At 32.2% G+C, this 17,686-nt stretch overlaps 1 protein-coding gene across 3 annotated transcripts in view; it reads left to right on the forward strand.

Annotated features, from left to right (window-relative positions):
* Positions 1-17,686, forward strand: part of CNTN5 (contactin 5) — a 1,336,681-nt gene that overhangs the window by 337,650 nt on the left and 981,345 nt on the right. The gene's annotated exons all lie outside the window — the stretch shown is intronic.

Consider the following 17,686-nt stretch of genomic DNA (forward strand, 5'->3'; position numbering starts at 1 on the left):
TAAAGTTAATATTTTATATACTCAAAAGTAGTGTTTTATCTTTAAATTGAAAAAAGCTTGATTGTATCAGTTAAACTCTACAGATATTGTGAAGATAATATTAATGAAAAATAGTAAACTATTTTGTCTTTATTAAATTTACGGTTTTATATGAGCATGACAAGAACATGAAGATCGTGTTAAGTTGTTGGAAACAATAAGAGAAACAGTCCTCTGATGTACTAGCCTCTATTTCTTTCTTAACAAACATATAATATGCTAGTGGGGAGATTTTGTTCCTTTTGATGGCCTGGGTTGGAAAACAGTCCTTAACTTATTCAAATAGGAAGTCATGAGCAGAATGAGTTTGAGACATCCCCACCTTCATAGGGAATCTTCTGAATGAAAGTGATTATTACAGTGTTTGCTCAGCTGCTCCACATTCTTATATACTTATTTAGCAACCCAAATCGTTAAATAGTAATTGTATCTATTTGCATCTAAGAGTCCTTTAAAATTAATACATTAAAATATTTCAGAATACATGATTAGATCCATGTTTATTATTTATGTGTAAGTGGACATCAACAGATCATCTCAAATTAATTCCACCACCATGTACTGCTTGACTATAATATTTATGATATATCTTTAGATAATCAACCAAATAGGTCAACTCACTTTTATATAGAATTCGTTACCTTTGTTTTCTAATTATTTATAAAATATTGACAGTATCATACCTAATTTCAAGGCTTCCATATATCTATCCTCTAATTTGTTAGGTTAACTCAAGTTAATTGATTCAGAATATTGGACAGTATTTTACTCAGTCTATTCTTTGTTTTCAGTATCTTCAGTCTTAAAAATTGGAGTTAAAGAAGGAAAGTGACTAAATCTGAATTTGGGGGTAGTTCTGAAAGAGAATGTTAAGTGTGAAGAGTTTGGCCAGGACTTTCTACAAGTCAGGTCCAAATTCTGGAAGGTAACTGCAGAAAATTTTACATAAAAAGTGCCTTTCTTTCATTCCATTAAATCATATCAGCTTGTAATTTTTATTGAAGGCCTTTATTGAAGGCTCGTACAGTATGAGGTGTCCTTAAATTAACTGTGGAGAAAAGCCACCATGAATTTGACATTTTCCCAAAGACTAAGAAACAAGAGGAGAGAAAAAAAGAAGTGGGTAGAAAGTCTCTGATAGTGAAACTCCAAACCATGGAAAAGAGTAGTTTGCCATAAATTAGTGCATTGCTACATTCTAATATTAGACAGATTTTTTAGCCAAATTTTGCCATCATAGTTCTATTTCTTACAGTAAGAATGATCTCAGAATAGGTTACATATACAAAATAAAATTAAAATAATACAAAGTAAAATTAAAATAATAATTTGTGTTCTACTTACAAATTATATATACACATCTTGGAAGGTATATAAAGCATTTTGTCCTTAACTCTTAATTACTAGAACATCTTAACAAATCAAAGTCTCTATTAACTTCCTAGTTTTTTGATATCTGAGAATACCAGAGATAAATTATATGTAGACAATTTAAATAGATTTTGTAATGTTAGAAACCATTTATTTGTGGTGCTTGTAACATTTTCAAAGAAAGGCAACTGACCACAGCATAGCAGCTGTAGGTAAGAGAATTTTGGATCTAATGCTCACTTCCAGATGGATGATTGATATGCAATTTAGATTTATGGTAGACATATCAGCAGATGGAAATAGAATGAAGTAAATGTCTTTCCCACCTGTGAACGGTTTCACTCTATCAATTACCAGCTGAATTGTATTAAATTCAAGTAATTCAACAGAACTCTAATTAATTTTTGAGAGGAGAGGTTTTGTCAAGCTATTAATAAATCCAGGTTTCAAGTTGAGGATATAGAGCTTATTTAACTGCACAGGGAACCTATGGAAGCAAGTTTGGCGTACCATAGCTCACTCTTGTTAAGTTACTCTTGTTATTGCTCTGCCCAACTAATTGAAAAGCATATTGGTAGAATAGGAAGCAATTGAAACAAATGAGACAGACTGAGCACTCCAAAAAGACATAAGTGAATTAGAATTGATGAATCTGATGAGAATGGATTCATGGTGTCATTTTAAATAAAGTCCCATTTCATTCATGTACTTGCACCTAATCTGTCACTACAACTACTAAAAATATTCAGGGGAGACACTGACAGTTTTATATTGACACAATCAACTAAATTCCTGCCATAATAAGAGGCAACATATATTAAAAGGTGTCTTGAGTTCATCCTCTGAGAATGAAATGTTTTACTCAATAACTTACACAACTTTTATCTGGCAGACATTGGCTTAGCTCCAAAAGAGCTTCATTCCATTAGAGAAGAGTCTGAATGGCTCTAGGTTTATAGATTTTCAGAATTGGCAGAATTCTCATCATCTATTGAAAAAAATCTCTATTCCTTACTCTCAGTGTATGCAATCATAGAGTACTACAGCTGATAAAAATAGTGGGATGTTCTCCCAATTTCAAAAATGGGAACTTAATTTTTATCCTAATAGTCTTGACAATTACATCAAAATTTGAAAAGCGAAAAAAAAAAGAAAGAAAGAACCTTTTCACATACATTAGTTGCTACAAATGTATTGTGTGTGTTAACAGCACTGCTACTTGTTATGAATCCAGAACTGACAATTTAAAATAATGGGGAAATTCCATGGAGATTATTTTGGGTGAAATATTTGAAATTTTAAACAACTGGAATGTCTATAATAGTCGTTCAGGGGTAATGTGTCAAAATAAATGGGAATGTATAATTTTTAATTTTAAGTAAGGAAGATGGAATGGTTCCTTCCAAAATTGTTATTCAATAATAAAATCTTTATTTTGAGGTGTTACAAACATCTGTATTTTGCCATCTGTAAATAATAGTATTTTTATATACTATTTTATCTTATGAACTATTAAATACTATAGTTGTAGTTTTTTGTCTTTTGGAAGATACTATTTTGAAATCTTTTATAAGAACATTTGCTATATAAAGTATACAAAAATACATTAATATGTGAACCAAACATATGACTTAAGTAACTTATCAGTTGGTATGAAATATCATATAATATGAAGTTGTATGAATTTCTTAGATAACATTTATCTCTATCTGCTAGTTGTAGAGGTGGGAGGGGTGATTTGAATTGACTACCAAGGGTTTATTTTTAATATCAGTTTATTCATAGAAGACATGGTAAATTAATATTTCTCAAGTTGGAATTCCTGAAGATATGAAAGGAAACTGGGTTTGCCCAAAGCAAGAAGAAGGAAAAAACAGTAATAAATTTTGATGTGAAATATGCCAGAGTGCCTAGGTTTTATAGTGCATAAACCTTTGCTACCATGATGCAAGGCAGTCATAAACTTTAAACATTCAAACACTTCGAGTAGTGTGAATGTATACAAAATACCTCATACATGATACTTGCTCAGTAAATAATAACTTTTTTTGAATATTTCTATAGTGGAAAGAATTAACAGAAACAGAGAAAATACTGACATTTAGGCTATGTCATACTTTCCTATATGTTTAAATTTCAAGGAAGGCTGAGCATGGAAAACAAAAAAACAGAACAATTTTACTGGAGCAGTTTTCAAATATAAGAAAGATTTTGTCTAATCTTGCTTACAAACAAGCAATTGAAACCCTTAGCCTGAATGCTCAGCTGCCTGAACACTTCTAATCTATCCTACAAAATATATGAGAGGCTCTTTCTCTACCAGTAAATGTCTGAAAATTCTGAAATTCAGTTAGCTTCTCTGTATGAAGCCTAGATACAGGGTGAATCCCAGACAGACATTGATTAATAAGATACAGACTTTTCCTTAAAATCTGTCACATTTGCTGAGTGTATTGAGGTGATTTTGACAAATGGAAAGATTACATGCTTTGGAATAAGGCTGACCCAGGATTGAATCTCTGCTGTAAATTTGCTAGCTGTAGAAACTTGACTTAATAGTCATGGACCTCAAGTTGCCTTAAGCTTTAAAAAGTGGATAATGTCTCATTTTGCAAGGGTGCAAGTAGTTGAAATTAAGCATTTCTGTCTATCATCTATCTATCTATCTATCTATCATCTATCTATTATCTATCATCTATCTATTATCTATCATCTATCTATCACCTATCTATTATCATCTATCATCTAGTTATTTTCTTTCTTTCTTTCTTTCTTTCTTTCTTTCTTTCTTTCTTTCTTTCTTTCTCTCTTTCTTTCTCTTTCTTTAACTTATAAGACTCTGAAGTTTTTTTCTACTCAGGGGTAAATTAGTATAGCACTCATTCTATCACAATAGTAATCATGTTAAACACACTTTTACACATATATTTGGAGTTTGGTATCTGAAAGGCATTTAACATGATTACAACTGTGATAGAATAAGTACTATACTATTTTACCACTGAATGGAACAAAGCTTTATAGACTGTTTAAGTTAAAAGGAAGAAAGAAAGAAGGAAAGAAAGAAAAAGAAAGAAAGAAAGAAAGAAAGAAAGAAAGAAAGAAAGAAAGAAAGAAAGAAAGAAAAAGAAAAAAGAAAGAAGGAGGGGCAGGGAGGAAGGGAAAGAGGAAGGAAAGAAAGGGGAAAAAAGGAAAGTAAAGAAAGAGAGAGGTGGAGGGAGTGAGGAAGAGGGTAGGGGCAAGAAGAAAAAAATAGGTACTCCTCCTTTTTATGCAATAATAACATTTGCATCCTGGGGCTGTTGTGTTGTAAGGTTAACACAGAAAAGTGATCCATCTGTCATAAATATTAGAAATGGAATACAAAAAAATAAAAGCTTCCATTTCTAATTGAAACAATGATATAATTCTCTGCTGGATTTTGTTTTGGCACATAACACTCTTTCCCCATTCTTGTCCTCTCCAATTAGGAGCCCGGGGGCCTAATAACTACCTTTCTCAGAAGACTTGCCACCAAGATTCAGGATTAAGTGCCCTTCAATAGGACACATGAGATCTCAAAGGTGTAAGAGAATCAGAAGTCTTATCATTGTCCTTCCAGCTGCAGTGGCACCAGATCCTTTTCTTAGTATCCTGTGTTTCAGTGCTAAAAGCTACGATCATTGCTGGAAGTTATCTACAGTTTTTGCAGTTTCTAACTCTTTGAAAGCTCACAGTTAATTGAAGATTTAGCAGTGGTCTTTCCTGACATTAGTTCTTTCAGATATTCTAATAGTTTATAAGCACCTACTATCTACATTCCTTTTTGCTTAAAATACCATGAGTTTTATTTTTTTATAGCTAATCTAGACAGATAAAGAGGATGCCTAAAAATAAACGAATAAACAAAACACACACATACACACACAAGCCTAAAGAAGTGCATAAATCAGAGATATATCATGTTCATAAATGGGAAGACTCAATTTCAGAAAATGTCTTAATCCATCCTCAACTAGTTTTATTTTGATGTAACTTTACAAATAATTAAGATAATGTGTTAGTGGGGTAGAGTAGACTCCTGAGGTAGATCAAATAGCACAGATAATGTTCTATGTCTTCATAAAAAATTGGTATGCAAGCGATGTGATACTGCAGATCAGTGGAGAAAGAATAAATGATCTCACAGTTTGTTCTAGGTTATCCATAAGAAAAAATAAAATAAAATCATTTCTCTCAGCATGCCATGAAAAATAAATAAACAAGTTATATTTAAAAGTTAAATTTAAAATGCAGAATTTTGAACATTAGGAAGAAATATTGGTACTAAGTTCATTACTTCAACATAAAGAAATATATTTTTAAACAAGAATAACAGTCTGTGAATGAACAAAAGGACAGATGTGACTACAATTAAAAAAAAAAAAAAAAGAAAGAAAAAATAAGATTATGTGAGAGATCTTGGTACCCAAACTTTTAATAGCTCTCTTTTGCTTGTAAAGTAAAAACAAATTTTGATGTGGGCAATTAATACTTTTTACAGATGTGCTGTAGAATAACTTTGCAAGTTTACAGCGTGGAAGATTGTTATTTTGTCTTTAGCTTTCTTTGTATCTGTATTATTTGGCTTTTAACTTTCCAGTTCTTCTTAATAAAGGAATAAAGTGTATTTACCAACCCTTTGACTTTGGGCTTAGTCATGTGACTTGCTTTGATCAATAGAATGAAGCAAAAGTCATAGTACAGCAGCCCTATGCCTTAAGATACGTTGCATATTTCCACTAACTCTGTTGCTCTTTTTCCATCACCTTGAAAAAAGGACAAAAAGAGATATGTAGAATACAGCCACCCCAGGTGAACCCTCCCAGCTAAGCCTAGCCTTAATCAGTTAAAGCCTCGGCCACCCAAAATTAAGTTAGCGATAATAAATGATTGTTGTTTTAAAACATGGAATTTGGGGATGGTTTGTTATGCAGCAATGACTAACTGATTAAACTATTATTCACAAGTCAATTTATATTTCTCTCATTCTTGTTACTCATTATCTATAAATATGCATTTCACTGTCCTTCCCTAATTTCACTGTTCTTATTATTAATCCTATCTGGCATGCCCATTATACACAGTTTCCCTTCTTTTAATGTTTGAGATCAAGGTCAAATGAAACCACTTCCATCATATGTGTCAGTTTCCTTTTGTATAAAATGAAACACACATGCCACATACTGAATGATATCCACATTTGTTCATCTGCTTTTATTTCCCATGCAGTAGTCTTTAAATCTAGGTACTTCAATTTTATACTAGTCTGTACTTTCCATATAGTTTTATACACAGTGTATGTTTAATATTTGAACAAAGAAAAAAGCATAAGTAATGATGGATGTCATTACTTACAGTTTTTATATTACATAGAGAAATTAATTTCATTTACAAATTATTCCTGCAGATTTAAGTTTTGCTCTTACTTTTCTGTGGGGACTGTAATTCAAGGAGAGTTCAAATGTAAATTAGGCAAGTTGATGATCATGCCTCTACAGAAGTTAAGTAATCTTCAAATAATGATCCTTAGGGCTAATATGTCAAAATAAGGAAGTGGAAAATCCCTACAACTAATGTATGGTGAATTAACTAATTAGACTATTAGCAGTAAAGATAACAATATAAATGGTTTTTATTTATTTTTGTGTTATGTTATGTTAATCACCATACATTACATCATTAGTTTTTGATGTAGTGTTCCATGATCCATTGTTTGCATATAACACCCAGTGCTCCATTCAATACGTGCCCTCTTTAATACCCATCACCAGGCTAACCCATTCCCCTATCCCCCTCCCCTCTAGAACCCTGTTTGTTCCTCAGAGTCCATAGTCTCTCATGGTTCGTCTCCCCCTCCTATTTCCCCCCCTTCATTCTTCCCCTCCTGCTATCTTCCTTTATTTTTTTTTTTTAACATATAATGTATTATTTGTTTCAGAGGTACAGGTCTGTGATTCAACAGTCTACAAAGTAAATGGTTTTAGTGACAGTATTTTGCCTTAGTAAACTTTAAGAAGCAATAGCTGGGTTTCAAAAAGTGGAACATTATTGCATAAATGGTATACTTCACTTAGAACAACAGCATTTTTTTCCATTGAAAATAAAGTTTAAAATATCTATATATTTTCTTGTGCTGTAACTTAGAAATTGGTATCTCTGTATGCTTTAGTGATTAGTTCATGTATGAAAGACATAATAAATTGTCTGCAATTGAACACAGTGGCACCAGGCCTTTTTTTCAGTCAATTCTATTCTATAACCATGGCTGCAAATGTCATTTAAAAAATTATGCTTTTACTTTTACACTACTTTAGACAAGTTGGTACATTTACTCTTCAACCTGTTTCTTCTTCTTCTTTTTTTCTTACCTAATTTGCTTCTGACATGTTGAAGATGGGGAATAAAAAAAAAAACAAAACAGATTATCCTCAGTAAAAAGTTTTGGACCACACATGACTTAGGTGATTTGGGGAGCAATAGTTTACACATAAGATGGGAAAAGTATGTTTCAAAATGAAGAAAAAGCTTAAAATTTGGGGTTGCTTATAGTACTTATAAATACTCATTTTTTTCTTCTTTATGGAATGATGGAAATTCACAGACTTAGCTTGACCACGACCTCATAGACTTAATCTACAGACAATATAGTATGTTAAATACTTCATACTATCTATGTGCTTCTCATATAAGTACGTTCTTAAAATAATTAAAGATTCCATTCTTATATCTTAAATCTAATTTTAATAATATTTTAAATATTTAATATTGAGCTAGCATGTGGAATAGAAAGTATTAAAGGATCTCTGAGATTTGTTTGGGATAAAGTAGAAGGTGAAAAATCACCTTTGTGTTTATATGTCACTATAGCAAATCATATTGTTTTAAGATTTCAGTGATGCGTAGCAGTGGAAATAACAGAGATGAGTACAACAGACTTTTCCATAGACTGAGTTTTCCAGGTCATTTAATCCTCTCTAGTGTCTTCAGAACACTTCAACAGAGTTAATGATAACAGATTGTCACATTATTGTCTTCATGATGATCTGTTTGGGTAGAAGATAAAATACGTTCTGTTCCTAAAATTATAGGTAAAAATACAGTGATCATCAACTCATCAACTTTGCACACATGCTTTATCTCTCTCTCCCTCTCTCATACACACACGTCATGTGCATTGGTTGTGTCATTTTATTAGAAAGTATAAACTATCAAGAATGAAATCAAAAGCTGGGAAATAAAAGTAAAAAAGGCCAGTATATACTTGCCATGAGTGATAAAAAATCATGCCCTTTGCTCTTATAAGTTCTCACACTCTCACTCATATCCATGTAAGAATCTTTGAAAGCAACTCTAATAAATATTATTACAATTCTTATGCTATAATTTTATTATAATTTTAACAGATTAAAAATAGAATGTGAGACAATAACTGCGAGTCTCGAAATAGATATAGGACCATTCCATGAACTGAGAATTGACAGCTTTACAGTGTTGTCCAGAAGACACTCTAAGAAGCAGATTAATAATTATATATGCAAAGCAACTTAGAAGTAATTCATAAAGTAGTAGATAGCTGAGACAATAGTCTAAAGAAAATACTGGGAATACTGGGTTGAACCACTGTTGTGATATCCAGTAAAGGTAGGTAGTAGCTATATGTACTATTGAGCACTTGAAATGTGGCTTGTTTAAATTGAAATGTGTTGTAAAAATAAAATACAATACAGATATCCAAGACTCAGTATGAATAAAAGTAAAATATTTTATTTATAATTTTATTTTTATCAAATGCTTAAATGATACTTTAGATATATTATTTAAATAAAATATATTATTAACATTGCCTGTTTCTTTTTTTTTTTAATTACATATGAGGCTTGCATTTGTGGCCTATATATTTATATTGAACAGGTCTGGTCTAAAGAATTTCAGCAGTATCATGTAATTATTGATAAGGCAATCACAAATTATCTAAGAATTGAATGTATCCATTTTACACCTCCAATCTACTAGACAACTTTTATCATATATCTATTAGACTTGTTCCATTTTAAGGAAACATAAAGACAATAATTAAAAGCTTTTGCCTGAACCAGTTTTTTACCTTCTGGGAAACTCAATTCCACAACCTACTAGAATTTTTAAAGTCCTTGAAATACTCATCCAGAGCTTTTGGATACTAATTATTTTTCTTCTAAAGCACTCAGAGATAATTATATGTAAGTGCTTGTGAATGAGAAAGCTTTTAGTGAAAGTTATCTGTATAGCTTGAGGAAGGGTCAGCATATCCTGAGTGAGGTACCTGTGTAAAACCAACACCTAACCAAACCAAAATCCGTGGCACAGATCTGAACAATTCTCAGTGACATTTCTGGCTACAGTAGATTTATTCACACCCTTTATACTTAAACCGGGCCCAAACAATGCTCGCTTCAACTCTGCTTTCTGGTTCTGGCCTTTGGAGGCATGCAATGATTACTCAAACTATGTGTTAAGAAGTAAAAAGGAAAGGAGGAAGAATAGAAGAAAGAGCTGAAGAACTTTTTTTTAAAGATTTTATTTATTTATTTGAGAGAAAGAAAGAGAGAGAGCTCATGAGAGGGGGGAGGGTCAGAGGGAGAAGCAAACTTCCCGCTGAGCAGGGAGCCCGATGGAGGGACTAGAGCTCGATGGAGGGACTCGATCCCGGGACTCCAGGATCATGACCTGAGCCAAAGGCAGTTGCTTAACCAACTGAGCCACCCAGGCAACCTTAAATAAATAATAGAACTCTAGAATCTTGAAAACTGAAAGTGCCAGATAACTAACACAGCAATAAAAAATACATTTATTTAGTTTGTTCCAAAGTAGAAAGGTGATCTAAAATTTAAGAATTGGAACACAAAAACTAAATTTCACAAAAAAATACCAATAATTCTAACACAATAAATCATGACTCTAAGTTTCAATGTGGCACTATTATTTTCATTGAAAAATTATTCATGCGTTTCCCTGTGTTGTTACACTTCATCTTGCCAATATCATCTTTGAATTTAAATATGTATATAAATAGCATTTTTTAAATAAATAATTAAATGTAACTCTAATGCACATTGTTTCAGTATTCCTGATTTGAGTAGATGTTGTGGACTTTCTTTTCATCAACTTAAGTATTAGTAAAACCAAATGGATATACATATATATATATATATATATAGGTCTGACCATTAGTAAAGTCAAATGGATATATATAAAACAACAATGGATAGTCACTGCATTTCTAAGAAATACTTGTTTTGGAAATTGTGTTCAATTGCATCAGAAATGTTTCAATGACTACTTTTTGGCCAAATTAGTAAAAGATGTAATAATAGCAATAGGTAAAATTCATCATTCACTAATTAAGTATCAGAGGTATTCTATGATTGATTCTCACAACAACTTTCTAATTTAAGATTATTAATATCCCTAAGATAAATCAAAACAGTAAAAGATCAAGGAGTAAATATTTGAGGGTGTTTCAAATACATGTAATCTGGTTCTAGAGTCTCAATTTTTAACCACAGATCTCCTGCCACACTGGGAAGACTCTACAGTCTTCAGTCTCCTACCTATCAAAACACAAGTTCTCTCGAGCCATGTTACCTATATGGTGTACATGTTAAAAATTATTTCCAGATAATTTTCTGGACGTCATCTCTGTTTGGATTCCCCAAGCATACCCTGATAAGAAGACTATGGTGTTGATAGTTTACCAGGGAGATGATCCCAGGAAACACAAGAGAGATGAGGAAAGCAAGACATGGAAGGCAGAAAAGTCAAGAAAAGGTGCAGTTATGAGCAGGTCAACAAATACAAGTGGCTGGAACTCTATCATGCACCAACTTTCACATAGGTTTCTGAGGTTTCACATAGAACATGCTTCAAAATTGTCACACCAAAGAGATAGGAATTTAGTTAAAGAGATAGGACACTTAGTTAAGTGTCCTTCATTGATCTCATTGGCTGAGTGTTGACTGACGTGGCTGAGCTTTAAAACCTGGGGCCATTTTGGGTTGCCCTGCTTTGGCTGAAAACCATAGATCTCCTGCCACACTGGGAAAACTCTACAGTCTTCAATCTCTTACCTATCAAAACACAAGTTTTCTCGAGCCATGTCATCAGTGAGCTCGTTTGTCCCCAGAGAGTGGAGTTCATTCTTGCTGCTCTCAGGCAAGCCTCCTAGAGTGAATAATTGCCCCTCATGTGTCCTAGGCATTTTTCAGATTGCTCTTTTTTTTTTTTTAATTTTATTTATTTTTTTGACAGAGAGAGAGAGAGAGATTGAGAATGAGCAGGGGGAGAGACAGGCAGAGGGAGAGGGAGAAGCAGGCTCCCCGCTGAGTAGGGAGCCTGATGTGGGGCTTAATCCCAGAACCTCAGGATCATAACTCCAGCTGAAGGCAGACGCTTAACAATTGAGCCACCCAGGCACCTCAGGAGAATAATTTTAAAGTAGAACATTTATTAACACAATTTGGAGTTGGAAGGGAAATTATAGTGTACAGTTTTGACAGTTTCTCTCTGTAATTTGTTTTGAAAAGGGGCAGTACACTTAATATTTTCCTAATATTTAGCTGTATGAGAAATGAGGATAAGCATAATCTTACAAAAAACTTTTGAAATGCATATTATTCATATAGAATTTAAATTAGTTTGTAAATATTACAGTAAAAATAGTAAGTCACACACTTTTTCAGAAATAACTATTTTTTTTCTACTTGAGGATTTTCAAAGAGTAAAGATGAAGATGTGTGAGAAATATTTTTAAGAATACCTAAAGTATAGTGAAAATAATTATTTCTGTGTCCTATATAAAGTCAAATTAAAGAAAACAAAAATTAAAACTATACCAAATTTTGCTTTCTTTACTATTTCAATGATCACTATAATATTAAAGTTGGAATAATTATTAAACTATAGTATTCATATATCAGAATATGATATGTCAGGTTATATATTTTACTTTAGATCCATGAACTTATTTGTTTGTGAAATTGAATTAATGTAATACAGTTTATATATATATGTTTTGGTAATAGCCCCTTCAACTTTCATTAGTATATGTGTTAACTTTATACTGCTATTAAAATGTCTTCAAAGATATAACACAACAAAATATCTACTATATAACATATCATATATCTTAGTAATTTTAAAATGTTTAACCTAAGTCTTCTAAAATTTATCTTTGTATTGTGTCTGACCAGACAGCTGTATACCTGAATGTCATTTTTTTAAAATTTCCTGTACTGAATTGCCTTTGTATTTGCTGTTGTCACAGAGGAAGATCTTCCTCTGGCTATGGTTCTTCTAGCTGGACTTAGAATCATAGACATGAGATAGATTAACAGGAGAAAGTCAAATTTAATAAGCATATGTACAGGGAATTTACACAGACATGAAATTCCAAAGACAATGAGGCAAGATGAAGCTTATATGAGCTAAGGAGAGGGGTAGGGACTTGAGGACACAAAGAGGAGAAAACTCATTAGCAAGAAGGTGAAAAGAGATATTTGGAAAAACAAAAAACTTATCATGCAGATAAGTTCCTTAGGTAAAGGAGAGTCTCTGTTAATAGCTCTCTTCCTGGTATAGGTTGTCCCTTCCAACATAAGTTTAGGTAGTTGAAGGGGGTGCAGAGAGGTTTTCCTCCATCTTCTGGATTTTGATTACTTCTAACACAAAATAATCTTTATGCCAAAGGGACCCATCTTGGGGAACCTGCCCTGGGCTCCTACACTATCAATTTGTATTGAGGGGCATAATAAGAATCAGTAATACTTAAGTTATAGGAATGAGTTGGGCATGTCACCTACCATGTCTGAGGGAGTGGCAGAATGTCTCTTTCCTTACTGCCAAGAACAATTGGTTGTCTCCTGAATAATTTCATTTTTTTCAATTTTATTTTGTTGTTACTGTTTGGTGAGGATGGGGGAGATAGAAAAAAATAAAATCAGAGATCTAGTGGGAAAGAAAAATTAGTCAACATAAGGCATTGTAAGGAATTTAGCTTTTACTTTTTATGAGGTGAGAAGATGTTGGAGGATTTCAAACTAAGAAATGTAATGATTTAATTTACATTTTAGGTGTTTGTTGATGGATTAGATATGACAGGAAAGAAAACAAAAAGTATAGATGTCACCCGTGTTTTGTGTCTGTGTAACTGGAATGTGGGATCTGCCTAGGCAACCAGAAAATGGAGTTTCTTCTTATAGAAATTGAGAAAATGGCAGGTTTCAAGTGGGGGAGATTAGGAGTTTATTTTCAGAAAATGTGGAATCTTATTTGATATACAAGTGAAGATGTAAAATGGGTAGTTGGACATATGAGTTTGGAAGTTTAAGAAAGTAGAGTTGGCTAGAGATATGAAATTGGGAGTCTTCATTGGTGTTTCATGCTAATAATTTAAAAGAAGACAAGGAAAGGAAGAATAATATAGTCTAAAATGTAGGTTATAGAGGAGGAGAAATAGGAAAAGAGCCTGAGAAGGAACACCTACAGAAAATGAAAGACAAACATAAGATCGGTGATTCAGATGCCTTGTAAAAATACCTTTTAAGAAAGAGAAAGTGAACAGCAATAGCAAAGGCTGCTTAGGTCTGCTAAGATGAGAACTTAATATTGACTTTATTTACTTTGATTTCATTGTTACTTAGCCAAGAGTTTTGCAAGTGGAATGATGGTTTGGTGGAAATGAACACCTGATTTGAGTGCATTTGAGAGGAAATGGGAAAAGAAAAAGCAAAAAGAGCAAGCACAAAGAGGTTTTTCTCTAAGCAATAATTATTAATATTAACAATCCTAGTAATAATTATATAAAAGTAAATAATTAAATGAAAATAAATAATTGTAAAAGCAATGATACTTTCATTTTATAAATCTACATTAAACATATTCACAACTACAAAATAAAATTACATCTTCCTTAGAAATATTATTTTCAGTCTTCACATTTTCAGTATTTTGAGAAAACTTTTTTTTTGCTTACTTCTGCTTCTTCTCTATGTTTCTCCCAATTTGACCTGACTGGTTAAATGATAATACACTGAAGATGTCTAATTGTTTGGGTGATTGACATACTTGGTCCCTTATAAAGCAATTGAAAAAAGGCCTTATCATATTTGCACATTACACCTTTTGTAAATTAATAAAAATCTAGCAAAAGGTAAAGTAAGAATTCAATGTCATATTATAACTGGAGAAGAGGCTTCTTCTTGAAATGATTCTTACTCTAATGAATACCCAGAGCTAACTGAAATAGTTTAACTCCCAGATTTTTTTATTTAAATACACATGATAAATAGAACATTGAATATTGATTTATAATAAATATAAATGTGTATTTCAAAACAAAATACAATTTTCCTGAAATAGAACATCTAGAATTTGTTTTCAGACAAAATGAATGCAAATCCAAATAGTTTAAATTTATAATTACATTTGATATTGCTTCTATACTAGATTCATAGCTTGACTTTTTGATGCATTAAAACTTAGAGGTGGTCTGGAAGTGTGGAATGATATGACATTTGTCATCAGAAAGTATGAATGTGAATCTCAACTCTGCTACTTCAAGATAGTATATTAGAAGCAACCCCATAGTCTCAGGGTGCACACTTGTAAAATTATTATAATCAGAATATCTATCATATTGTATCACCATGGGATTTAGTGGGATATGACTTATAGGTCACATGCTTTGTACTCTATGTGAAATGGGAAGCATTTTATTTACAAATACTGAAAAATGAGAGAAAAGGGGAGGAAAAACTAAAAGCTTAGATTTCTCCTCATAAGAACATCTTTGTCTTGAAAATCATTAAATGTCTCTGTTGAATTATTGAGCAGAAAAAATTCCAGAGATCGAGAACTTTTTTTTTTTAAACAATTCTTTTTTTTTTTTTTAAAGATTTGTTTATTTATTTATTTGAGAGAGAGAGAATGAGAGAGCAAGCACATGAGAGGGGGGAGGGTCAGAGGGAGAAGCAGACTCCCTGCCGAGCAGGGAGCCCGATGCGGGACTCGATCCAGGGACTCCAGGATCATGACCTGAGCCGAAGGCAGTCGCTTAACCAACTGAGCCACCCAGGCACCCCAGAGATCGAGAACTTTATGAAATACATCCTGAGTCCAGTCTCTTACATTTGGAATTTAAGAAAAATTAAATGAAACAACATGACTGAGGAAAATTACTATGAAAAACAAAAGGAGTAAGGAAATTCCTGGTGTAATTAGCAAACAAATGGAAATCACTGCAATAATACAGATTATGATTATAAAGTATAAAAAATAATAAAAGTGGTATTTAATTTTGACTGAACACCTTACCCTGTTTTAACAAATAGGCTATCTAACTTAGGTTGAAATAAACCAGTTATGATAATTGTCACCTGGTGTTTTCCGTATTTTAAAAATGTTTGTTAGTATCAGGAAAAGCATTGAAAAATAACATTATATGTAAGAAGAGAATTTTCTGCTTAAATAAATAAAATTTTACATAATTTAAAAATATTTAAAAGCATTACTACCTAATGAGTGTGATTTGACTTGTAGGTTTCCACAATCTATTTCTTATAACTAAGTTCAGAGATATCTGTTGCTGGGGGTGTGGGAGGCAAAGACAGGGAATAGGAGACTTGAATCAATGCCATAATAATAAATAGTTAATCACTGAAGTTTTACCCTGTAATGTAATATAAATTAGTGTGATCATCTTAAAAATTAATTTTTATGAAATTTCAAATTGTCTCCTTTTCATGTCATTTAAGGAACAGGTAGATTTTAGTGTCCAAATTCAATTAAATTATTATACTATTTATTTTATTTATAGGAATATAATAAGTATTTGGATAAAAGAAACTAGAACCAAACAAGTTTGAGCTTTTGTCCCAGCTGGATATTAGTAATGTTTCTGGGTCTGCATAGAAAATGGATCCAATGAGGGCCATTTGTCAGCAGAGAAAAACCTAAAGAGATATACAAAATAAAACAAAACAAAAAACAAAAGAAAAAATAAATAAAATGGAAAGGTAGTATTAGATTGCTATAACTCAAAAGTAGTGAAACATGGGTACGAAAAATGCTGGTAGGAAATAGTATCCAGAATGAAGGCTGCTTTGGTGTTACTCTGCTTTGTTCTGATCAGACCCATTTTGGAAGAGAGACATTAGCAACCTAGAAGTGGCTGGGTGAAAAGTGAGCAGGGGATGATAAATCTTTATCACATGCAAAATGAGGAAATTAGTGATGTGTGGTTTAGAGAAAAAGAGACTTAGAGACAATATGTATGTTCTCAGCTGTTTAAAAGGACTGTCATGTGGAAGAGGAATTAGAACAGATATGACTTGCTCCAAAGAATAAGACTCTGAATCAAGGCAAGCAATGAGAAAGAAAGATATTTCACCTCAATATGATAAAAAGATTCTGACATTTTAAATTATGTGATGCCAGTGAAAATTTCATTGTAAGCAGTATCTTGCACTTGGAAGATGATGTAATAGCCAAGGTCATTTCCAACACTAAGAATTTTTAATTTTGTGAATTAAAGTAGATTTGAAACATCCATTCTAAGTTTTAGTTAAAAGCCTTGCACATGGCTTTAAGATAATCTGAAATTCATATTATTATGCCTTATCTCTATCTTTGCTTCGACTCCATCTATATATCTATCATCTATATATCTATCATCTATCTCATGATTTCAAACTCTGCATAATTTAAGCTGCATAAAGAGAAAAAAGACTCTTATATAGCATGTACTAATCATCTTATATTAAAATGGAAGAAGACATAATAATTGGTCTTTCATTTTAAAAAGGTCACATTTCAACCTACAAAGATGAAATTTCATATAGCTCAATCAAATGCTATGAGTCAAATAATGTGCTGGAGATGGCAAGAGAACAAGTCAAGTAAATGTGCAATTAGAGTGAAGTGTGCTGTTAAAAGAGAAATATTTAGAGCCACATCCATGTTTACCAAAGTGTTGCTTCAAGAAAATCTAACATTCAAAAACTATAAGCTTAAAAAATGAAGTGTGACTATTCATAAAAACAACTTTCTCATATAGAGATAATCTCTGATAAACTTATTTGCAAACTTCTCAAAGATAATTCTTTTGTGATTAAGTATATACAAGACACCCATCTCACCTTCAAAGGGCATAAGAAAGCTTGCAGTCGAGCATATACAGTACAGGAAAGCTTTCCCATCTCATGCCTTCTAAGAGCTTTGC

Source organism: Halichoerus grypus, chromosome 11 (assembly GCF_964656455.1).
Source record: "Halichoerus grypus chromosome 11, mHalGry1.hap1.1, whole genome shotgun sequence".
Classification (NCBI taxonomy): domain Eukaryota; kingdom Metazoa; phylum Chordata; class Mammalia; order Carnivora; family Phocidae; genus Halichoerus; species Halichoerus grypus.